We start from the raw sequence: 18,539 nt of genomic DNA, 5'->3' as shown, positions 1-18,539 counted from the left end.
TTGGGGACCAGGTTGGTGCGTTTAGTCTGGACTTTGCATGTTCTCCCCCCGTGCTCGCAAGGGTTTCCCCTCCCGATAAGATAAACCCAATAGAAAAACATGCACAACAGATCGCCAATGCTGTCGCATCCCTGACGAAGACGGACAGGAGCACTTGGATTGGTCCCGTGTCTGCTCCCGGCTGCCCTTCAGGGGGAAAGGACAATGGAATGGGATGAGTGCAGCGAGACATTTCATCAGTGACTCAGTGCATGTGTGTGTTTGTGTGTTCCTGTGGGTCCCCCATCTTGCATGTGTGTGTGTTAATCTGCATGAAAATTAAAGACTTCTTCTTCTACATGTAGCTTGGCTAAGGGGAGTGCTCTCATTGTGGCTGCAGCTAGGAGACACTGAAGAAGAGAAGGAGACAATGAGTATAGAGAGGGGTGGGTGCCGCAGCCCCTTGCCGCTCACTTAGGTGTGAGCTATATGCTATTGTTTGGGGGTAACCAAAAGGGATTCTTCCACAGGGTGAAGGGGACAGCGTGGACTGTAGTATTATGTCCATACTGGAACTGAGCTCACGCTAGCCTACTCATAACGACTTGGACATGGAATGGCAATTTTTTTCTACAGCTGTGCAACCAGCAAAACTAAGTGGCTGAGCTGTAAAGCTGACTTCCTCCTTCCGGTTCAGCAGTCGGTGCATCAGTCGCTTATTTAAAGGCAATTAATGGAATCATCTCTGCTGAGTTATGGTGACTCCCACACGGGTGTTCCTCTGGGACATTAAGCTCACATATCACTGTGTGTGTGTGTGTGTGTCTCCTGCTTTTTTAACATTTACATTTTTACAATCTTTCAAAAAATGTCTTATGCTACTAGTTGCTATTGCATGTACATATTTGTGTTTTATTACACGTGATTTCAGGCTTTACAAATACATTTGATTTGATTTGATTTACATTTCGTCATTTAGCTGATGTTCTGTGCAACAGGTCAGCAGGAAGGGTGCAACTCTTTCAGTAACAGTAACAATGTTTGTCAAACAGTGTTGAAACTTGGGTGCTACAGACTTGAGTGCATAGTAGTAAAGACATATTAGCATATTAAATGGGGTAACTATGTCAGCTCATTTTAATGTGGGTAATGGAGTAAGACAGGGCGGGATTTTGTCTCCCTTCCTGTTCAATGTATATATGGATGATCTCTCCACTAAACTAAGGGAATGTAAGGCTGGATGTATGGTGGGGGAGAGCCTTTCAACCATCTGATAAATGCTGATGATTTAGTCATACTGTCTCCCTATAGTGTGGTTTACAGCAATTGCTTAATATCTGCTCTGTGTATGGTATACAACATGATATCAAATTCAACCCTAACAAGAGTGTTGTTATGATAGTGAAAACTAAGGAGGACCAGAAGCAAAAGTTTCCCTCCTTCTTGCTCTCTGACTGCGCTCTAGATGTGGTGAAGAGTGTGCGCTATTTGGGTCACAATATCACTGAAGACATGACTTGCAGCGCTAGTCAAAATCTACAATGACCTGCTTCTCACCATCGACTCAGGTAGCTGTGCCATGCTCCTCCTCCTGGACCTCTCTGCCGCGTTCGACACGGTCGACCACTCCACCCTGGTCGATCGTCTCGAACACAGGCTAGGTATTGGGGGGTCTGCCCTAAACTGGTTCGCATCCTACTTGAGCGGCCGCTCCTTTTCGGTCAGTTTGGGTGGACACTCCTCCCCCACAGCTAGTCTACCGTATGGGGTCCCCCAAGGTTCCATCCTGGCCCCCATACTCTTCTCCATCTACATGCTCCCTCTGGCCGAAATCATCCAGAAACACAACATTTCATATCACTTTTATGCCGATGACTCCCAAATCTACCTTCCCCTCAACCCCTCTGACACAGCTAACCTAGACTCTCTTAAAAACTGTCTTAGGGACATAAAAAGCTGGATGGCCCTCAACTTCTTACAGCTAAATGAAAATAAAACGGAGATCATTTTGTTTGGCCCCCCCTCTTCCACCAAAACACTCTCCAACAGCCTAGGACAACTCTCCACCCACCTCAAACCCCACGTCAAGAGCCTGGGTGTAATCTTTGACCCAGAGCTCAAATTCGACCGGCAGGTAAATGCCGTAGTCAAATCATGCTTCTTCCAACTCCGCAACATCAGTCAAATAAAACCAATCCTTTCACCCGTCAACCTGGAAACGGTAGTCAATGCATTCATCACTTCACGCCTTGACTACTGCAATGCCCTCTACACCGGCATCAGTCAGGCAGCCATGTCCCGCCTCAAAATGGTCCAGCACTCTGCAGCTAGGTTCCTTACTGGCACCAGAAAGAGAGAGCACATCACACCAGTCCTAGCCTCCCTACACTGGCTCCGAGTCCCAGTCCCACTTAGAATAGACTTCAAAATCCTCCTCCTCACCTTTAATGCACTATCGGGTGCAGCACCCCTATATATCACAGAGCTCATCACCCCCTACGCAGCACCCAGGTCACTAAGATCCTCCAACCAGGCTCGGCTGGTCCCCCCCCGCACCAGACTCAAAAAGAGAGGCGATCGCTCCTTCAAGGCCGTGGCCCCCAAGCTATGGAACCAGCTTCCCCTGGAGATCCGATCTGCCCCCTCGCTGGAGACATTTAAGGCCCGTCTAAAAACCCAATTCCCTGGCCTTCAATAAACCCTGATTCTCCCACACCCTAACTCACACACTCCCATGTAATTTTATCCTGCCCCCTCCCTCTTGTATCTCTTCTTATGCTCCTCTGTCCCCTGTGTGCTACTGTACTTTGTGTTCCCCTATCCGTGTGTTGTCCTACTGTCCTATTCTCTGAATGTACTGTCTTGTCCTGCTGTGCCTTTTTGTATTTTTGTATTTGTGTATTTTATATTAGGACATTGATTTTAAGCTTTGATTGTACAGCACTTTGGTTGGCTCTTGTGCTTTTAAATGTGCTATATAAATAAATTACTTGACTTGACTTACTTGATGTTGATGTGCAGCGCCAGTGCTGCAAACTGTACCTTATGCACATGCCAATATGCTGGCACGAAGATTTGATATGTGTACAGACAATGTGAATAATAATCAGAGCTTATTGTACTCCATTTTATACTGCACACCTCTGGTGTAATTATAGCACAGCAAAATTGAAAAAACTTCAGGTAGCATATAATGATGCATTTAGGATCCTCCTTAAGCTCCCAAGACGGACTAGTGCAAGCCATTTGTTTGTGACTACAAATGTCCCCATTTTCCATGCTCTGCTGAGGAACTTGATGTGTCGATTATTAGAGTAAAAAAAACAAGATAATAAGTGTCATTAGTTATGTAAAACAAAGTGATACAAGGTACTCCTCTGATTTGTGGAAACATTGGAATCCATGCCTTTATGTATTTTAATCTATGTCGTTGGCCTTGTTTCTTTTGTTATTGTATTCTTGTTGTTGTTTTGTATATGTGTAATATGGACCTTGAGTCTGAAAGTCTTCATTATCATCATCATCATCATCATCATCATAGGCAAGGAGGATTATTTAGTGGCAAAGTGCATGATAGTACAAATGTTATTATTATTATTATTTTTCATTTCAGATATTGATTGAAGAAGTGTGTTTTTAGTCGACGGCGGGAAATTGGTCGGGTTTCGGCTGTCCTAACTGTGGCGGGAAGTCCGTTCTTTGCACTCTTATCCTAAGTCACGAAAACATGGGGTGTCATCAAATTTGCAACGTTTATTTGGAGATTTGACTTGGCTTTTAATCCGTTCGCTATTGTTTTCACCACAAGCTGTTCGGAGGGCACCAAACCGTTGGCCACTCGATGCATTAGACATGTACAGATAAGCCTATTACGTAAAGTACTTAAGCATCTTTCCCTCATTAAACCTCCATAATGGTTACCATAGCCCTGAACAGTATGAGTGGTCGTTCTCCTGCTCCATTTTGGGACAACTTGCTCTGAGGTGTCTGGCTCTAAGGCTCTGAATCCCCCCGGGTTCAGCCTGGATGCTTGGGGAACAGGCCGTCAGAGACACACACCACTGGCACTGTTCAGTTAGAAGGAGCCTATTAGCAGATTAGGTAATAAAGGGACATGATTTGTGCCCTAGTGCAGATTCTGAAGACCTCTTGAGGACCTTGTTTTATGAGGCAGTGTGAGCTGTCCATGGTGCTGAAACTAATTCTGGGCTCGTGTCTGCTCTCTCTTTCTCTCTCTCTCTCTCTCTCTCTCTCTCTCTCTCTCTCTCTCTCTCTCTCTCTCTCTCTCTCTCTCTCTCTCTCCTCTCCCTCTCCCTACCTCTCTCTCTCTCTTTCTCTCTGTCTCTCCCTCTACATCTCTATCTATCTCTCTCTGTCTCTCCATCTCTCTTATTTACACTTCAAATCTCTCTATATATATATATATGTATATATATATATAAAGTATATATATACTTTATATATGTATATATATAGAGAGAGAGAAGTTATATATATATATGAAATAGTGATACACACACACACACTAATCTCAAAGAACACCTACGGGAGACTGCAATTCGAAACTGGCCCCTGCAAATGTCCTAACCCAACCCCCTCCAATGTACAGTAAATGACCAAGTATGGCTTTGTCAATATTCCAATGTACAGTTTTGCTTGTACAGTGTACAGTGTCCCCAACCCACCCCCAGATGTAAACAAGACAAAAGTCTTTCTCTGGTCTGCATCCCCTTAACAATTGTATGTATTGAGCTGTACTGTACTGTACCCACTCTGCAATCTGTTAATAAAGTTTTCAATCAATCAATGTCCCTGAAACAACAATGTGATATATTATGGATCCACCCTGACTACCACCACATCCACCACCACCACAGATATCCTGAGTCTGATTATAGTAACTTGAAGAGTTTTTTTATTCAAATATTTTCAAATTTGCTGTGTACATTCAAATTTGATTTTGGTGACCCCATGACCTTTCCTCTTGGTGAGTCCATGACCTTTCCTCTTGGTGAGTCCATGACCTTTCCTCTTGGTGAGTCCATGACCTTTCCTCTTGCTGAGTCCATGACCTTTCCTCTTGCTGAGCCCATGACCTTTCCTCTTGGTGAGTCCATGACCTTTCCTCTTGCTGAGCCCATGACCTTTCGTCTTGGTGAGTCCATGACCTTTCCTCTTGCTAAGCCCATGACCTTTCCTCTTGCTGAGACCATGACCTTTCCTCTTGGTGAGTCCATGACCTTTCCTCTTGCTGAGCCCATGACCTTTCCTCTTGCTAAGCCCATGACCTTTCCTCTTGCTGAGACCATGACCTTTCCTCTTGGTGAGTCCATGACCTTTCCTCTTGCTGAGCCCATGACCTTTCCTCTTGCGCAGACCACGGGTTCGAAACTCCCTCGGGGCATCGAAGTTTAAGGTGACTATGTCACAACCGTTACACATATACGGAGATAGCTGATTTTGGATGGTGTGTCGTCATACTATTTGTTATAGTTTATCCACTTTTTCTCCTTATTTTCTATTTTTCTCCCATCCCAATTTTGCCTCGCCAATTCTCCCTTCAATTCTCCCCTCCCCTGTCTCAAACGTTGCTAGACCATGGCTCCCACTGGTCGGCTGCAATGTGGACCAAGCCTTGCATCACGTGTCCCCTCCGGTACACGAGGAGGCAGCTGTCGCATCTTTTCACCTGAACAGCGCAATCTCTCTGTGGCGAGGAGTAACGCGTGGGAGGCTCACGCTGCCCCCGATACTTCCTGATTCTGCTGTACAGGCGTCACCCAACCGACCTGTAGGAGTCGCTGTCCACAACGTCCAATCCCCACCCACCGGCTTTCCCACCCCTAACACTGCCAATTGTGTTACTATGACGACCGTCCAAGCCGATAGCAACGCCGAGAGCTGGGCTCGATACCAGCATCTCCTGCGTTAGTGGCGAGCGCCTTGCCCACTGCGCCACTCAGCCGGCATACTATTAAAGTTTATTTGAAGAACGACTTCCAAGAAAAACACAACTTTTTCAGACTCCTGTCAATCTGCGTTTTACATACTATAAAAGGGGAATATTCAATGGTGAAGCCAAATTAGGAGGGGAGCCCATATGCTCTAGTCTGTGTATTTGGGGAGGAGGGGGTGATTGATGGTGGTAATTAGAAGAGCTAAACAGGAGTGTCTATTGGGAAAACAGTATTATAATGCACTGCGATGCTAACGGACGAGACGGACATGCTATAAAATAAGCATTCAGACAGAGAAAGATGGAAGGAGAGGGCAAAGGAGAAAGAGAGAGAGAGAGGCAATTAGCTGAGTATCTTTCCCACAACACGCGCAGCACTAATGACTTGGCTATCATCTTGATTTTCAATTTGAGGTGCAGGATGCGGAGCTCTCAGCTGAACCTGTCCCCAGTATCGTGATCCAGGGACAGACACAACCAGAGTCTCTGGCAGATAATTAAAGTGCCATTGGAGCTGTGAACACTGTGTGCAGCCAGCCGCCGATGTACATTAAGTGGTACGAATAGAAGATCCATCTGAGAGGAACGACTCCAGATGCACCCAGGCGTTCAGTGGCCTGCAGCAGGTTTATCCCCGAAACGGCCCAAATCCTCAGTGCCACCATGTTGACCCCTATCCGGTTAAACGGTTTGGCCTACAAGCTATCTTTATACAACTTTTAAAAATGTGCTGGTCACTCAATACTATATTTAGTGCTGAATGGTCTTGGAGGAGTAGGGGGGAAATGTATACAGTATATATATATTTTTTTTGTATAAATCTAAATATAGTTGTAAAGCTGTCATATAGTTTTATGTGTCACTTTCATATAGATAACAACGTTGGGATATCACATAGTAACAACATATTTAAAATGTCATCATGATCAGACGAATCGGTGAGGAGTAGCCTAGTTAATGCTTTTGGTTTTGTAAGAATAGTGCCACCATGAGGCCAAATGACTCAAAACTTCACAGGCCTATCAACTGCCTATCAACAGCCTATCAACTGCCTATCAACAGCCTAGCCTACCAATTGCCTATCAACTGCCTATCGACAGCCTATCAACAGCCTATTAACAGCCTACCAATTGCCTATCAACAGCCTATCAACAGCCTATCAATTGCCTATCAACTGCCTATCAACAGCCTATCAACAGCCTACCAATTGCCTATCAACAGCCTATTAACAGCCTACCAATTGCCTATCAACAACCTATCAACAGCCTATCAATTGCCTATCAACTGCCTATCAACAGCTGAGGGGGAGTTGAAAAGAAAAGTGTTAAAAGTGTTGAATTAAAATCCAATAAGAAAAAGACCAATACATGTATCAAGCTCCTATAGTCAAGTGGTTAAGGAAAGCTCACTCAAAGCAGTCTCACAGTCAGTTCAAATACCTGCAGTAACCTTTTCATAATACTGTAACCTGATTGGCAAGAAGCCTGGGCAAATGTTTGACTTGCATCAAGGAACCCGGACCATCAACAAATCAATCTTAACTATATTCATAGGACATACTTGACTCCTATAAGACTGAACAGAATGGGTCTTAAACAAGACTCCAAATGCTCCTTATGTACAAATGGGGACGAGGGGACATTTATGCACATGTATTGGGACTGCCCACCAGTTAAGATATTCTGGGAAGAAGTGACCCAGCAATTATCAAATCTCTTAATTCTGAATATACCTGTACACCCCTCTATATTACTGCTGAATGATGTTTTTGAATATACAGTACCTATACAGCAAAAGAGATTGGTTTTATCTGGTATTACAGTGGCTAAAAAACTGATAGCATCACGATGGTTTCAACCAGAAAAAATGTGCCGAAAGGTCTGGATTCTTACATATCTCGATGTGATTTATCTAGAAATATCTACAGCAAGAATTTTGGGTCTCAATGAATCCAAATTGACAATGTGGTTAGAAGTGGTGGAGAGAATAAAAGCTAGCATTTAATGGTAGTGTCTGGTTAGGAGCGAATGATAATGGATGGATTATCCATTGGGGGGTCCAGGGCGGGGGGTGCGAGCAAGAGCATATGTGTGTAGGGGAATAGATAGCAGGTATTAGGGGTATATCTTGTATACCTGAAGACATTTATCCAAACGGTGAGTTAACTGATGTACACTGTTTTACAATGCTTGTATATCTAATCGTGTGTTGTCATGTTTGTTTATGTGTTTGTTTAAAAAATAATAAAAAAAGAAAATACAAAAAAAAGAAAACGATCAATACATTTATCAAGCTCCTATAGTCAAGTGGTTACGGAAAGCTCATTCAAAGCACAATCCAAAATTGGTCACTTCAAATCCCTGCTATAACCTTTTCATAATAAGCTTTTTTTCTTTTTTAGCATTTTGTAGATAAAAATAGTGTTAACCTACAAATATCTGCGACAATGACAGATTCACGTCCAGCTGATGGTCGTCATAGTTCACACGCCTTATCAAGTCAAGACAAGTGTTGCTTTATTAATCCCCTTCAGGGACATGCAGGTGTCATAGCAGCATGGGGTAGGGGGGAGGGGAGGTACAGACAGGAAAAAAAGATAATAATAGAAATAGTAGTAGAAGATAATTATAATAATAATGGAACAGCAGTATATTATATTATATATCACCAACGTGTGCCTGTCATACAACCAGACCAAATAACCTCATTTTGTATTGGACTAGAACGTGTTTGACATTGTGATAATGGTGAGACTCTCAACGATGTATTTATCTTTTTTATTGTGTCTGATCCCTGCCCATAAGACACCTTTGTGGAATCCATCAGTGCTCAATTTCTTTCCCAGACGTTGCATAGACACCTTGAAAGTCTTGACTGTATCAGAAACCTTTTCAATATGACTACGTCATCTCTGTCTATGTTTTTTTGTGAAAGTGTGTCGAAAAGATTACTTGTAATAATTGTTTTACATCTGGTCATCACTTTTGTTTGTTGTTACCTAAACCTAAAGGAAAATAAAAATACCTTTGTACTGTCTTTTACTATCATGCACTTTGCTACTAAGGAATCTACCTTGCCTATATTACTACCTACTAACTATGCTAATATAGATATTACTATGCACTCAAGACTGTAGCACTCAAGTGCAACACTGTTTGACGAACAATCTTACAATCTTATCGTAGCTATCAGAGTGGGGCAGCGGGTGCCTTAATGGTTAGAGAAGCGCGTTTGTGACCGGAAGGTCGCTGGTTCGATCCCCCAGACCGGCAGGAAAAAATCTGGGCTGGGGAAGTGAATGAATAACTCTCTCCCATACCCTTAACACCAACCGCTGAAGTGCCCTTGAGCAAGGCACTTAACCCCCAACTGCTCCAGTGGAGTTGCTCAGTGGTCAGACTGTGGTTGGGTTGTACTGGGCAGCTCCCAGGTGTGAATGGAACTGTGTGAATGTGAAGCAGGGCGTTCCTGAAAAAGGGCATCCGTGCTCAGAGAACCTACCCTGGGTAAATAAAGGTTAATAAATAAATAAATAAATAAATAAATAAATAAATAAATAAATAAATAAATAAATAAATAAATAAATAAATAAATAAATAAATAAATAAATAAATAAGAGTTGTTCCCTTCCTGCTGCGTTGTTGTACAGTCACTTTGGATAAAGGCATCAGCTAAATGACTAAATGTCAAATGTAAACTCTGCCTCTCTCTTTCACCTGCATGAGATTTGGAATAATGGCAACATTGAGAATAATACCTCTACACACTGAGAAAAACAACTTAGGACAAAGGGTGAAGATCCCACACATTATCTTAACCTTTCAACTAGAAGTGTTCTTTATTATAATAAGATAGATGATCTGATTGCAATAAGAAAAGATAACATAAGATATTCCTTTATTGATCCCCTTGGGGAAATCCAGGCACCATAGCAGCATGGGGGAGGGGGGAGGGGAGGTACAGGTAGTAGAAGACATACAGGTACAGGTCACAGAATTATAGTACAGTGGAGAAGTAAAATAAAAATAGAATAAAAAGGCAGTGTAAACAATATACAATATAATTAACTCTGGACATGTGCATATGGGCAACAAGGTGCGAGATGAGGGTATATGTATGCCCTCTGTTATAATTTGCCCTACAATAAATATAGTTAGTGTGGGTGACCTGGCAAAGCCAGGTCCCACCACACTATTATAATTAGTGTGGGTGACCACCCACACTATTGTAATCTATACTATTTATTATTTATTTATTCCGCAGATTTTTGTCCGCTAACTCCTCCCAGAGCTTTCGCACCACATACATGTGTAAGGTATCAAAACGACCGGATTGGTCCAACTCGAGTTGCTATTACTTTTTGGAAAGTTTCACCACACCGTTTGGCTACAAATCGTCTTTAAACGGGACATTTCGGTCCATAGGGAATGAATAGCGGAATGTAATTAACTAGACACTAGAGTGTAGAAGCTGCATTTTTTTGTTTTACCATCACCTTTTGTAAATTGCGACAGTGATCTAAATTTTGGACGTAGATATAAAAACAACACATCACGAAATAAAAATAAATGGAATTGGACATTTCTATCTCAAGTTATGACCATTTCTTTGAAAGTCATGCTCCACGTAGACACGAATGGGCTCTCCACTCTAGCTAAAATCAGATTTTTTACCGTTCCTTCCCTTGTTTTCCGATCGCCACAAAGCACCACAATTGTCGACGGAATTACACAATATCGCACAAAACCCTTCACATAACCCTTCAAGTGCTCATATTACGACCACTAAGCTTCATCTCTTATCGTTTTGCTTTAATCATCGTGAGAGTGAAGGACGCCTCAGCCCTCATTGAAATACATTGGGTCCATAGTCTGCGTCAGTTAGGATTCTAATCAATTAAGGGTAGCAGGTGGCATGACTCAGAGGGAACTCAATAAACTCAATGACCTAGCATGACCTCTCAGGGTATTAACCCTTTATCCCTAGGCCGCGCCCCCTTTTTGTATCTTTTGAACTGTTTGTCGTAGAGACTTGCGAGTTGTGGCATTGTACTCAGTAGGGATATCCTCTTTCATTGGTCTATGTTGACCACTCCCCCGATCCTTAGGCCACACCCCATTATGCCACGACCCCTTGTGTATCTTTTTAACCGTTTGTCGTAGAGACTTGCGGGTTGTGTCATTGTACTCAGTAGGGATATCCTCTTTCATTGGTCTATGTTGACCACTCCCCTCATCATTAGGCCACACCCATTTATACCACGCCCCCTTTTTGTATCTTTTGAACCGTTTGTCGTAGAGACGTGCTGGTTGTGGCATTGTACTCAGTAGGGATATCCTCTTTTATTGGTCTATGTTGACCACTCTCCCGATCATTAGGCCACACCCCTTAGGCCACACCCCCTTTTTGTATCTTTTGAACCGTTTGTCGTAGAGACTTGCGGGTTGTGGCATTGTACTCAGTAGGGATATCCTCTTCCATTGGTCGATGTTGACCACTCCCCCGACCATTAGGCCACACCCCCTTAGTCCACACCCCCTTTTTGTATCTTTTGAACCGTTTGTCGTAGAGACTTGCGGGTTGTGGCATTGTACTCAGTAGGGATATCCTCTTTCATTGGTCTATGTTGACCACTCCCCCGTATCTTTTGAACCGTTTGTCATAGAGACAATACAGACCCTCTCCCGTTGGCCGGCGGTGCACAGGCATCACCCACACTTTCACAATTTCCCCTCGCGGAATTGTCTAGTTACAATATATAATCTAATAATCTAAATCGAATCTAATATATAATCTAAAAAAATGAAATGCTAAAATGCTAAATGCTAAATATATGCAATATATAATCTAATAATCCAAGATTATAATCCAATGGATCTTTCTGAGGTCAATTATGTTATCATAATAAGAAGTTGTAGTCGCAAAGCTTAAGTTAGGACTGTGAGCAGGATCCTCTGTCTCTATGTCCTGAGTACCAACAAGATGAAATGAGATGGTATCCATGACTCAGCATGTTTCTCCTCTCCTCTCTCCTCATTATCTGTTAGCTATCCACCGAGTCAATACTTTGATCTTTCATTTATTGTGTGATCCGAGAAATTCAACCCAATTATCATGAATTCCACAAAGAAGACCCCCCGCATTTCACTGTATGCTTGTATGCCGTGACAAATAAAAGTATTGACTTGACTTGAAAGAACATAAACACTCAAACAACAAAGACCTTCAAAGGCTGCCTGGATTTATTTAGAGGAACGTAAATAAAGATAATAAAAGAAACCGAAGAAAGTTAACTAAAATACACTTCATCACTGGGAAACGTGCTTCATACATCCTCCTTCCTGACGACAAGCCACAGTACGTCAGCTACAGTGGTGTGTTTTCCTCTGAATAAATCCAAGCAGCCTTTGAAGGTCTTTGTTGTTTGAGTGTTTATGTTTTTTTATGAGATTTATGGTAATTTGATTGAATTTCTCGGATCACACAATAAATTAAAGATCAAAGTACTGACTTTGTGATCGTTAACCGATAATGAGGAGAGGACAAACATGCTGAGTCATGGATACCATCTCATTTCACCTTGTTGTTACTCAGGCCATAGAAGAGGATCCCGCACACCGTCTTGAACTCACAACTACAACTTTTTTTTTATGACAACATAACTAACCTCAGAAAGGTCCATTACAATCAGAATGATGTCTATGCCTTTAACTCATTCAGCGCCATCGCTTAATGAGCCAGGGGGGGCGCTAGAACGCCATCGCTTTAACCTGTTAATCTGTAGACCGTTTTCGCCTAAAAGGTACATGCCTAAGTAAATGGAAGATTGCTCCACTTCTGCAAGGTCAATTTGCATGTTCTTGGTATCTAGGAACATCTAGGGACCTGGGGGTATGTATTTCCAGTGTCAGAAATATTGTGTCTGTTAGTAGGCTGAGTAAATTGTAATGAATAAATTAATTATGATTAATTATGATTCATGATTTTGATGATGATGATCAAAAATGTATGCGGGGCACGAGAAAATGCTCACTGAGCTCATTCACCACCTTATTGAGATCATGTACAAAAAATCTAAGCAAATGAACCGCGGGAAGATGATTAAACAGAAGGATTTGTAGATACAGTAATTAATGATAATCGACTTTAATTATAAATTCATATTTGACCTTGAACTTGACCTTATTATGGCCAAATCATACATCTATGGATAGGGAAAATGCTCCTCTTTCCAATGGCAGGGTTGAATCTGGATTTAGTCATTTCTTGCTGTTTTTACGATAATTAGCATTTTCCGATAAATTTGTATTTCCGATAAAAATATAAAACATCGGTAAAAATGAAAATATACACTTTGACTACTGTTTTTGATAGGGATATGGTCTTTACTCTTGGCTACAAAAAAAATATTTAAAAACATTGACCTCTTAACATCCAAGGGCCCACATGTGGACGATTCTTTGCCGACCTCTAGTGGCTCGGGGTGCATTTCCTTTAATACAATATATAGATAGAATTAAAGCCCTATTTGTTGCCTGTCGATTACCCTTTCAGGTGACAAAATCCGTTCAGCGGTCCTGGAGTTACATGCCGATATGTGAGGTGTGCCCCAAAGTACGTAATTGGGGATCTAATACGGTCTCTATTGATTGATTTATGATAAAGAAAAGCAGGCTTAAGGCTTAACAGTGGGGAGACTGCGAGATTTGCGAGTGCTTAAAATATATCTTATATGGGTCTATGGGTCTAATAACACCGTCGATTGTCAGTGAGTTGCTTTCAGTCAACAGGCACAAAACAGATTGTTTTTTCATCCGTACATTTCCGTTTTATACCGTTTTGAATATGAGTATAGTTTTGGTGATTCTTAGTAATCCCAGGAAAAGACGCAATAATAGCCCTTTAGTGGAATACACTAAACACGTTGTAATTTTATCGCCTGATTATCGAATCCTCCTGAAATCAACGCTAGATTATCATTATTATCCTTCCTCGTGCATACATGAAATGGCCCTCGTAGCGCGGCGCTCCCCCCGCCACCTCCTGCACTCAACTTTTTACCCTTCCTGTTGTTATTTCCACTGCAATCCGTCTCACAGCCAACCCTATAGAGAGCTGTTTTGAGTCTGTATTCTGTCACGGTCCAGTCAGTCAGTTAAAATGTTAAAAGAAGCAACAACAACAACAACAAAAACACAATGTCTGCACCTGGGGCTAGGATAGGCTGATGGATGTGGGGCAAAATGGTTGTGGAGGGTCTGAGACTCTGGTGGGGGGGGGGGCCCACAGGAAGGCCCTAACCAGTCTGCCATGTCTGGGACTCTGGTGGGGGGGCCCACAGGAAGGCCCTAACCAGTCTGCCATGTCAGGCTAGAAACCCCCCCTTTATTGGCTGCCAGGACGCGATGCTGGGCAGGGAAGAAAATCTAACAACAGGGGGGCAATGAAGACCTGATTGATGATCAACTGTATTGCAGAGGCTCCAGGGCCTCTATGGGGCCCCGTAAGAATACCACGCTGACTTTTAATGAAAGAAAAAGCCCCCTTAATCTGTAAATCTACTATTCTCATGAGATTTCATTTCTCTAAAAGCCAATAAAATGTTGAGAAAAATAAATGATTACAACACAGTCTAGCTGAGTGGAGACATTTCTGTCATTTGGGAATTGTTAGGCTTGTTACACTCATTGCACTTCTACAATCAAGATTCTGTCTTTATTATAGCCTGATATTGTTCATTGTTATTGAAGGATCCTTGTAAAAAGATCAATCAATTAGGAAATCCCTCAACGGTGATAATAATTTCACGAATATATTAACAGCTACAACAACAACTTATCTAAAATTGGTGTATGGTGATTAGTGAGTTTGTTTAAAATAGAAAAGAAAGAAAGAAAACAACAAGCAAGTAAAAGAAAAAAACAAATGTGGTTTTAGACTAAAAGGAAAGTAGTAAGTGTTGTGTTTATATAAATCCAGGTGGACATCTTTGTTTATATCTCTTTTGTTTCCTCTGCATCCTAATGCACATAAAAGGTCTACCTTGAAAAACTAGGCATTAGGCCATAAGAATACAGTCAGTTATTCTTAGAATATGCATGAGACAAAATGTATGCAAGTGTTCACTATTTACTAATAGGCTATAGCCAGCCACACAGGGGGAATGCCACCCATTTTAAAGAAACACGCCAACATTTTGGGAAATTAGCTTACCGTCTTCTCCAGAGAGAGACAAGAAGATAGATACCAGTTTCCTCTCTGTGTGTTCAGTAGAAAGCTATCTGGCTGCATGTTAGCCTAGCTTATCACAATGAATGGAAGCGGACATGACCGGTTAGCCTTCGGGAGAGGTGTTAGTTGGACAATGCCTAGGCTAACCGGTCATGTCCGCTTCCATTCATTGTGCTAAGCTAGGCTAAAGTGCCACCAGATAGCTTTCTACTGAATGCACATCTATCGTCTTGTCTCTCTTTGGAGAAGACGATAAGCTAATTTCCCAAAAGGTTGGCGTGTTCTTTTAAGAATTCACGTAATGTTCTTCCTGTGCCCCAGGACAGTTCAGTCTGTATTTGTGAACACGGCTAGAGATTCCTCAGACACAGATTTTACATCTGGGGCTGCTCTGTAGACAATGAATGGGCCTCTGACTTTATGAGGTCATAAATGTTTGTGTGTGAGCTCTTAGACCAAAATGAGGTTTTTATTAGTATTGTTTCCTTTATTTATCCTGGAAGAGATCATTGAGGGCAGGCCCTCATTCACAATGATTGTAGAGACTTAAGAAGACACAGAAAACGAAGCAGAACATTAAAACAAGTATATAAAAACAGTTAATAAAAGATACAAGATACAAAATACAAAGATCTATTCCAACAGGTACAAACAGACACAAACAAATCATGGATTTAAAATGTCCAAGGGTTTCCAAGTTCTTAATATATAGGGTATTGTAAAGAGCTACAAATGGTCAGAGCAAATAAACTAAAGGCAGATCTTCCGAGCTCAGCAAGAACTCAAGGGACCTGCAGCGAAAGCCAATCATTACCGTGTGGTCTGGTCCAGACGACCAATCTAGCAGAGATGTGATATAATGGACTGCATTTTATATGGCAAAGTGCTTCACAACTTATGCCTCACATTCACCCCTTCACTCATACATTCACACACCAACGGTGGAGGTAACTAAGGTGCCAACCTACTCATCGGGAGCAGTTATGGGTTAAGTGCCTTTGGAGGGAGTGTGAACAGGAAGGGGCGAACCATACACACATATTCTGGGGATGTCAGAAGATAAGGCACTACTGGGAAGAGATAGGAGGGATAATAAATGAAATAATAGGATACGAAATACCCCAGGGAGGCCAAGTGTTGTATTTGGGGAATCTGTCACAGGAAGGAATCCAAGGGGAAGACAAATATTTGATTAAGATATTGATAGTGGCAGCCAAGAAAGCTTTAACTAAACTGTGGTACAAGGTAGAAGTGCCGACAAAGGATCAATGTGTGAGGATTGGTTCATTCCCCGCCACACGCTTTTTAAGGTACTGTGTTGATTGGTGCATTCCCCGCCACACGCTTCTGGAGCAAGTATCAATTCCAGCACGCACCTGTCATAGTTTGTGATTAGCGCCCCAGAGGCTCTTATACTGGGACCTTCTTTCAATCGATGTCGGGTCGTTTTGAATACTACTTCTTCTGCCTGCTTTCCCCCTGTTGTTGTGCCTCGTCTACTTTCCCTCCAGGACATCTTTGGATTGCCGCTGGTGAATACCTTGTTCCTCCGTTTGGAGCTGCGCCTCGTTGCCCGCTTTACGCGTTTGCGCCTTGGTGAGTTGGAACCAAACCCTTTTTGGATTATCTGTTTTGTGTGTTTGGATAACACTGAAGAGTATCATTTTTGTCTGCACTGGACTCAGCTAAATTGTGTGTTTAAGAGAAACACTGAAGAGTATCATTTTTGTCTGCACTGGACTCAGCTAAATTGTGTGTTTAAGAGAAACACTGAAGATTATCGTTTTTGTTTGCACTGGACTCTGCTTAATTGTGTGTTTTGGATAACACTGAAGATTATCGTTTTTGTTTGTTCTGGACTCAGCTAAGGGAGGAGGGAACTGCACTGCCTCTGTGTACTGTTGGACTGTTGTTGATCTCTCTCTCTCTCCGTTTCCACCTCGAGTTGAAGCTGGGAGTATCTGCAGAGCCGCTACGGCGTCAACGCCGATTCCCCACCTCTAACACCAAGAGGATCTGCAGAGCCGCAGATAACTCTGCCGAAGGCAGTCTCCTTTTTAGTTGTTCGAAATTGTTACTTGACTCCTTTTGACTCTGTAAATAAATAAGCCCTAGTATTTGGCTAACTCTGAACTACCTGTCTGTGCCGTGCGTTTTGAGGTCGGTTTCAAACCCTAACACAATGGATAGAGTTGGTAGAGGGGATACAGGAAATGGAGAGAATCACACATCTGCTGAGGCTGCAAGAAGAAAAGTTTGAATGGAAATGGGGAAAATGGGAAGAATACAGGAGGGGAAGTAACGACATCACAGAGGTTTGAAAAGGATACAAGGAAATGAATAAAAATGTAAATAAATAATGCAAATGAAGAATGGACCGAAGGACCCATGTCACACTTTTTCTTTACTCATTTTTTGTCTATTTGTTTTCATTTATGTAATGTGTATTGTCTATGAATGTTGTCTATGTATGTTGTTGAACAAATGAAAATAAAAATGTAAGTTTAAAAAAAAAAACGAATAAACCTAAGAGCAGAATGATAAACAGCTTAAGAGTAGAGGGTGAGGTAGAGGCCTACAAATCACATCACCATAATCCATAACAGAGAGAAAAACAGCTTCCTTTTAATTCTGGTTCAGGCATGCTAGAATATGACACCTTATTTGGGTGTAAGAGCTCACACAAACATTGTATGCCCCCATAAGGTCAGAGCCTCATTCATTGTCTATGGATCAGCCCCAGATTTTACATCCCAGTGACATCAAAGATTGGATTGTTCTCTCTCGAATATCATAGCTTTAGGAATGAGCTGTGCTTGTTCACAAACTACTGATTGAACTGCTCTGGGGCACAGGAAGAACATTATGTGAATTATTCAAATGTGTGGTATTCCCCTTTAAGTAGCATTTCTCACTGAAGGTGTTAACTTACATGTCATCATGACAGAGTGCAACAGCATGTCTTAAAGGTTACACACTTAACTTAAGTGTGTAACCTTTACAGCAGAGAATCACAATTGCGCTACAAGTTCTAAATCAAACTAAAAATAACACCTTTCCAAGCCAGGTATTGCTAACTACTGTGTACCTTTGTCGGTCCTACGAGCGCGTGTTGTTGGTTACCAGGCAACGTACTGGCTGCACAAGGCTATACGTCACGCAGCCTTTTACCTGTATTATGGCTCTGCTGGTAACCAACAACACGCTCTCGCGAGAGCTGCCAGACCAGCAGCCGATGTTGTATCTGGAAAGCCCTGTGTACAATAGTCTAGTCTAGTGGTTAACAGGTCACCGCAGGACTGCCATCAAGTAAAGAAGAGTAAACTAAATGAAATTGCTGAAGTATTATCCCTGGACGTATGCAATATTGCTG

The sequence above is a fragment of the Notolepis coatsorum genome (genome assembly GCF_963971535.1).
Source record: "Notolepis coatsorum genome assembly, chromosome: 11".
Taxonomy (NCBI): Eukaryota; Metazoa; Chordata; class Actinopteri; order Aulopiformes; family Paralepididae; genus Notolepis; species Notolepis coatsorum.
Note: the sequence above shows the minus strand (reverse complement) of the source record.